Here is a 7,313-nt window from a genome sequence, read left to right on the forward strand (position 1 = left end):
AAGTATTCAGTGTGAGTAAGCATAAACATGCAGAGGCCACCACAGCAAAAGCACAGGGCATCAGGCCGGCAGTTGCGAACTTGCTGGACCAAAACGTTTCTTGCAATAAACTTTAAATTATTAATGGGCACCTACACTACATTTATTCTAAAAACACAGTAGCTGAGTCACTGGTCTTATTTGCATTCTGGTGCTACTTCACTGTAGTTGCAAACTATCACATTCAAGTTTTAGGGCAAAACAAATCTGATATCTTTTTACGACCACATTTTAAGACTGATTACAAAATAATATGTACCTTTCCTTTTAAAAGTATTTAGTATTAGTAAGCATAAACATGAATTCAGTTTGGTGTGCGAAATTGTTGGACCAAATCGTTTCTCGCAATCAACTTTAAAATATTAATGGGCACCTACACTACATATTAGTCTAAAACACAGTTTTAACTGCTCACTGGCATCATTTACATTCTAATGCCACTCCACTGTAGTTGAAATCAGATTAAAATTTTATGGCATAAAATCATACTTTAAGAGTTATTACCAAATGTACCTTCCCTTTTAAAAGTGTTCAGTAAGCAAACATGCATGGTCAGTTTGCTGTGCGAAATTGCATGACCAAATCGTTTCTCGCAATCAACTTTAAAATATTAATGGGCCCCTACATGTAAATTATACACAATATTAGCAGTGGTGACTCGTCTCATTTGTATTCTAGTGCCAAACTATCTACCCTGACCGTAATGCTTCATGCACTGACTAAGACTCCACATCGTATCTTGTCAAAACATCTTATTAGATTATTTCCTTGGTCCTCTCATTACTTAAGATCCCCAGGAAATGTCAAGGCTCAATGTGAGAATCTGATTAGATTCTGATCTAATCAGTCGATAGTCTGCTTAATAGATGGTCTCTATTAGAAAACTGTTCCCAGGATCTCATAATCCTTTTAGTAACTAAGTGAGGAAAGTATTTCTTGTTGTTGTTAAGAAGGTTTAATTTTGATGAAGTTTTGGCTGAGACAGCCAATTAGGGTATTGCTCTCTGGCTAGTCAGTGTTAAATGCAATCAGAAAGCAGGGATTTGTTAGCAGTCTCCCTTAACTTAAGTCCGCTGGCCAAATGCCAGATCAAACTCCAGAGGACCAGTCAAAATTCACTCCAAGTGGTCTGACTGGCTAGGTAATTATGAAAGCTAACTGTATTTCTTAAAAACTTGTAAGCTTTTGGCTAACAAAGTAAAAGACCAGTATTCTCAATTGTTGTATCCCAACTAAGAATGCATTAAATAACAATTTGGACTAAATTGGTCATCAAAGTTGTAAGAGAATAATGAAAGAAAAAAACACTCTTGTTGCACAAATTAGTGTGATTTCACATGGCTAATATTATCAGGCCTAAAGTATTTTAATATTTGTGTTAGAAATTAGCTCTTTCTCAAAAAGTATTGTAACATGTACTTCAGAGAGCGCTGTTTCTCATTTGTTTACTAGATTGCTCCGTTGCCCGTTACCAAGTAAGTTTTCTAGCTAATAATTATTTTTTTGAGTAATTACCAAATAGTGTCCAGTGCCTTTTAAACTGACTTTTAGCACCGTTCTGAACAACCTCTAACTTAGCCCTGCACTTGAGTCTAATTAAAAGATTTGTATCATGCAAGCTTGAGGTCATTCTGTCCAAAAGTTTCTGAACACCTGACACCATTTATTACAATGTTTGAACAGGTACCATATGGCTAGCATCCCCTTGGGTCTTCTGGACCCTGCTGGCTTTGTACACACCAACAATTCACTGCCTCAATCAACCTCAATCATAATGGATCTAGCATTAGGGTGCTGGTACAGGTGATTTACTTATTGAATACATGTGTAGACATCTGAAGATAGATTCAGTTCTGGGCGAGTCTGTACTAAGGTGAAGCCAAGTATGTGGAACTTGAGAATTTGCCTGATGTTATCCAGGGATGTTGTGATATTTTACTGCCTTGTCTTGTCTTGTCTGGATGGAAGAAGGAGGTTACTTTATGATTTTGTATTGATGTAGACCTATACCTTTGGCATTACTTTAAACATGTAGTTTGTTACTTGATATTTGAAAATGAAAAGTTGCATGCCCTTGAAATGAAGTGATCCTTCTGCTGCCGTTGTGATCCTTGGCTTTATGGCACCCCTTAAGACTGACAAAATAGGGAGACCACAAATATTAGGACCAGATAGCTCAGTTGGTGGAGCAATGCTCTAGTCAATTTGTCCTAGTTTAACAAAAATTTTTTAAAGTGTATTCAGTCAGTTTCCTATACATAGTTTATTCTTAAATATTTTGGCCACACAATCGTAGAGCCAAATTGCCCCATAGTGTTTACATACTGGTTGACATTAGCAATGTACACACAGTTGAGGTTTGTTCCATCGTAGAATTTAATTAAAAGTAATGAAAAAGCAGGTCATGCCTGGAATGTGTGTAAACATAAAGACTGGGTTTATTGCATATTAAACAATCCCAAACCTCAACATATCAAACTTATACTGCAATGCAATGCTACAGGTATCTTTAAATACTTTTTGCTGTGCGATCATGCCATAAATAACAAATATTGTCAAACCTCCATGGTACAGTGTTTTTTTGTGTGTAAGGTGGGACAACTATCAAGCTGCCAATTATGGTACGGAAGAGGGGGGGTAGAAGGAGTTGAGTTGACTTATGGCAAGTAGGAAAGGGTTTAGGGAGGATGCCACAGAGTTGATAGCCTCTATGGTAATTATGGAATGCCTAGGAAGTATGGAAGGAGTGGTATCTTTCCTTGCCTTCCACATCTAGGGTTGGGTCCCAATCCTGCAGAGGCACTATGTAGATTGAGTGCTCAGTCCTGACCTGATTGCGTTAGTTTTCTGTGCATATCAAACTGAAACTTCCTTCTTTGTCTTATCTCCATTGGGTCCCTTATCTTAGAGTCCCTGGCTTCATAACCAGAATTATTAAATGCAGTGAAATGAAATTTAAATTCTCCTGACAGTTCTGTTTCACCATTCTTTCACTATGGTTTCTCTCTGCACACCAAGCAGGAACCATCACCGCTTGATAGTAAATCATCCACTGAACAAATCAATCTGTCTATCTATCATCCAACCCACCAGATTGTCAACATCGTTATCTTCCTTAATCCCTAATCAGTCTGATCCATTCATTAATCATGGATAAGATTACACCTGTCATAAAAAAACCTGTCAAATCCAAGACCAATCAGCGTTTGACTTTTAACACCTATGTGGAGTTAATTAATTGCTCCACATTAAAGGGGACCATTTATGGGCTCTTGCACACAACAGCATTGAATACTTGGTTTTATTGCTCTGTGCAATGTGTACAAGTACATAGGCTAGGTGTTGAATGAGTGGAGGACTACAGTCATTAAGTGCATCCATGCATGGAGCAAGGGGCTGTTCATTGATACAGTACAGAATACTGTATCAAGAGTACAGAATAGTACATGTAGGAATGATTCTGAACAAGTCTAGAATTGTTACGCTACATACACTGTACACAAGTGCAGCCAATCCTAGACCCAGTAACTGGTGCGCTGTACAGTATTCCTTTTTTCTTAATTTTGACATTATACATGGAGGTAGAATTCTACCTCCATGGTCATGGTCATACTAGCGTGACCGATAATGTCAAAATTTAGAAAAAAGGAATACAGCGCCCCAGTTACTTGGTCTATAAGCCAATCCAGATTATTGGTCTTACAGTGATTGGGAACGTGGCGAGTAGGCTACATGCAGAGGAAGGTGTTGAATGAAGGGAATGAAAATATTACGGTGATGTTAAGATCAAAAGAAGTGCTAGAGTTAACAGACTGTCACCATTGTGGTGATTGAAACACCAGTCCAGGATGACATAACACCTCAGCTAGTACAGAGTGAGTGGGTCCGCACAACTAACATAAACATGAACAGAACAGGATCACAATTTCACTTGCCAAAAACGATGCCACCGTCAAAGGCTGGAAGCAAGTCGATGACAACTGCCGACATTTTTCCAACATGAAGGTATAACCCTACTGAGGCTCGAAACTCGGTGATTTCTGAGGAGCAGACGGTTGCAACTGGTTCAATTTGTTGTAATTGCTGTTGTTCTCTGTTCTTTGATCCTTGGCAGGCCAGGTCTTGGTCTCAGAGTTTGGTCTAGACCTAGGAGGCCATTCTGAGGATTTTCAGGACTCTGACCTTTGGGACCAGGCCAATACCCAGGCCCTGCCTCTATGGTCTGTGTCAATTACTGGAACTTCAGTACTACATGGTAGGTCTCGACTTGTTATTTGTGCCTGAGACCTTCTCATTGTCTGTGATGATGTCCATCTGCAATTATTGGATCTCTGACCCTTGGAACTTTGTCAATCCCCAGTGAAGCTATGGTCTATAGATAAATACTTGACCTTCAGAACCTAGGTCTCTGACCTTTGATACTTGGTCTAGGCTCAGGTCTTCCTCCACTGTCCATTACTGGACCTTCAATACTCGCATCTCAGATATTTGAGATGTAGGGCATCCACGTATTTTTTTCTATCCCTTGGTCTCTGTTCTTGGATTTCAATTCTTGCTCCTAGACCTTTAGAATTTGGCCGTATTCTTATAAATAAAGTAGCAGGCTATAGAATGTTCTCATAAAACATCTTCAGATCTATGACTGGCGCCAGAGGTTTTATTGCTGGCTGCCTGTGCGATCAATTTTGTAGCTACAGCGAGCCCACGCAATAATAATGCAAACAGAGCCATTTCTGTTCTGTGGTTTGCGGAGGATTGCTTGTGATGCCAGCCAAGGCTCTGTTGGTGCCAGCCAACCTGACTATTTAGCAACAATCCACGTCTATTAAATAGCTCATTAGTCAACCTTGCAATCTATGTTATTTAGACTACATGTACTAATAATGCATAGTGTAACACACATTTGCATAATTTACAATCAACTCAAGTGTAATATTGAATTTCTTGTTCACCAAACGATAGGGGTGACATGTTCATGTATGCTTCCAGTCTGAAATAGTGATGGTAATTTTGTACATTTATTTCTGGAACAATTTGTTGGGTACAACTTCCAGGACATTTGAATTTCCTTGACATCAAAGTGTGTATCAGGTAGTTTTGTATTTCAAGGTACATGTTAAGGCCAATATATAGTAGGTGGTCGCGTGATGGTCGGGCGTCGAAAATCTTGACGCGCAATCATCAAAAGACACGTTTTTAGGCCTCAGTCTTAGGATTGCGCGCAAGATTTCCGTCGCGCAACCATCACGCGACCGACTATAAACCGGCCTTAAGTCTCCTTACTTCTGATTGCAACTTTGCATTTGGAGACAGTCAATACAATTGACCATTCAAACACAAAGCCCAGTACAAAATTAAATTTAAAAAAACCCTCCACTTGATTGTCCCAGCCATCGTTCTTTGTTGAAGCCGCATCCTTTCATCCTTTTAACAAACTTTAAACAAATATCTTTGTCTCCAAAAAGGCTACACTTTTTTGTTTTTAAGTATTTTCAAAGCCAGCAAATTCTCCTGTTCTCCTTGAAACAGAATTAAAAAGAACGCCCTCACGTCCTCTTGCAGAAAAACCAGGAGACCATCTAATGGGCTGGCAAGCCTTTTGTCTGTAATTTTGCAACTTCTTCGGGTAGCAATGTCTGTCCAGCACTGTGTTTCTCTACAGGCTATTTTCAACGATACTATATGAGCGTATAATTGAATTGTACCTCTGAGAGGGAACCAGTTGTTTCAGGTTGACATGACTCACAGAATCCATACAGATTACCGTGGATCATCCGGGTAATGGAAAACATGATCTAAGAACAGTTACTCTAATAGACTCTGGTTGTAGTCATCAATTAACAAACAGACATGCTCCATTACAAGATGGATCCTACCTGGCTCAAAACTAATGCTGGACAGCAGGTCCGAGGCCAGTGTTTTCAGCATTGGGCCAGTAAACTTACTGTACGGATCTTTGAGTTTGAGTCTGTACAATGTTTGCCCATACTTTTAAGTAATACACCACAAGGGAAAATGACTGAATAAAATTGATTAATTTGACAAAATAACAAAATATGGAGACCGCTGATATATAGGGCTAGATAGCTGAGTTATCTTAATAAAGTACTGGCATATTATTAATTTGGACATGGCAATGGGTTTGCTTTGCACCATCCCTGTTAAAATGCATTATTAGGGTAAACAAATCAAAGTTGTTTCGTTTTGGAAAAAACCAATCGGTGACGTGACGCAACTGTAATATATATTTTTGTAATGTACAGAATCGAGGGCAGGGACTACCAGTTGGGGATACATATGTAAACATTTTCAAGTACTTCTTTAATCTGCATTTACGTGTATACTGCTGTTACATACAGTACACGTGTAGCTATGGGCACTTCCTTACTCATGTGAATTACATCACTTGCAATGCTCACCCCCTGAGTAGGAAACCACAAGGCCACGGGGGACAATCAAATTATGGGAGCAAGGTGGTGAATGCTGGCTGGATGTGATGGGTAGTGGCTGGTGCTGGTACCAGTCTGTTCTCTGTAGCACAGTTTACATTATGTCAAACTATAATTGAACCACGTAGAGTTTTTTGGTCGTCAGTTTATAGTTTATCCATGGTTCATGTTTTGAAGGCAATGAGACACCTTTGGACCAGTATTCTCACTTGGTGTATCCCAACATAAAATAACAAACCTGTGAAAATTTGAACTCAAATGGTCTTCGAAGTTGCAAGATATAATGAAGGAAAAAAACAAACTTGTTCCAAAAATGTGTGTGCTTTCAGATGCCTCAAAAGGCTTCAGGCCTGAAGTCAATATTTCTGTGAGAAAATTAACCTCCTTCTCAAAAACTACATTACTTCAGAGGGAGCCGTTTCTCACAATCTTGTATACTATCAACAGCCTTCCATTGCTTGTTACCAAATCAGTTTTTGTGCTAACAATTATTTTGAGTAATTTCCAATAGTGCCGAGTGTCTTTAACTCTCGTTTCATGGGTTATCAAAGTTCACTGGTACATTTGGGGGGGTGGGGGGGGGAATTGATTTCCTTCCTCCATGGTTGGATCTACTTATGGATAACCAATATTGTCGGTTATTATAATCTCCATGTGACACATCCTGTAAATGTTTACATGTCATGCATGTTTTATTGCTTTAAAGACAGTGGACACTATTGGTAATTGTCAAAGACCAGGCTTCTCACTTGGTGTATCTCAACATTGCATAAAATAACAAACCTGTGAAAATTTGAGCTCAATCAGTCGTCGAGTTTGCGAGAT

The sequence above is a fragment of the Asterias rubens genome, chromosome 16 (genome assembly GCF_902459465.1).
Source record: "Asterias rubens chromosome 16, eAstRub1.3, whole genome shotgun sequence".
NCBI classification, from domain to species: domain Eukaryota; kingdom Metazoa; phylum Echinodermata; class Asteroidea; order Forcipulatida; family Asteriidae; genus Asterias; species Asterias rubens.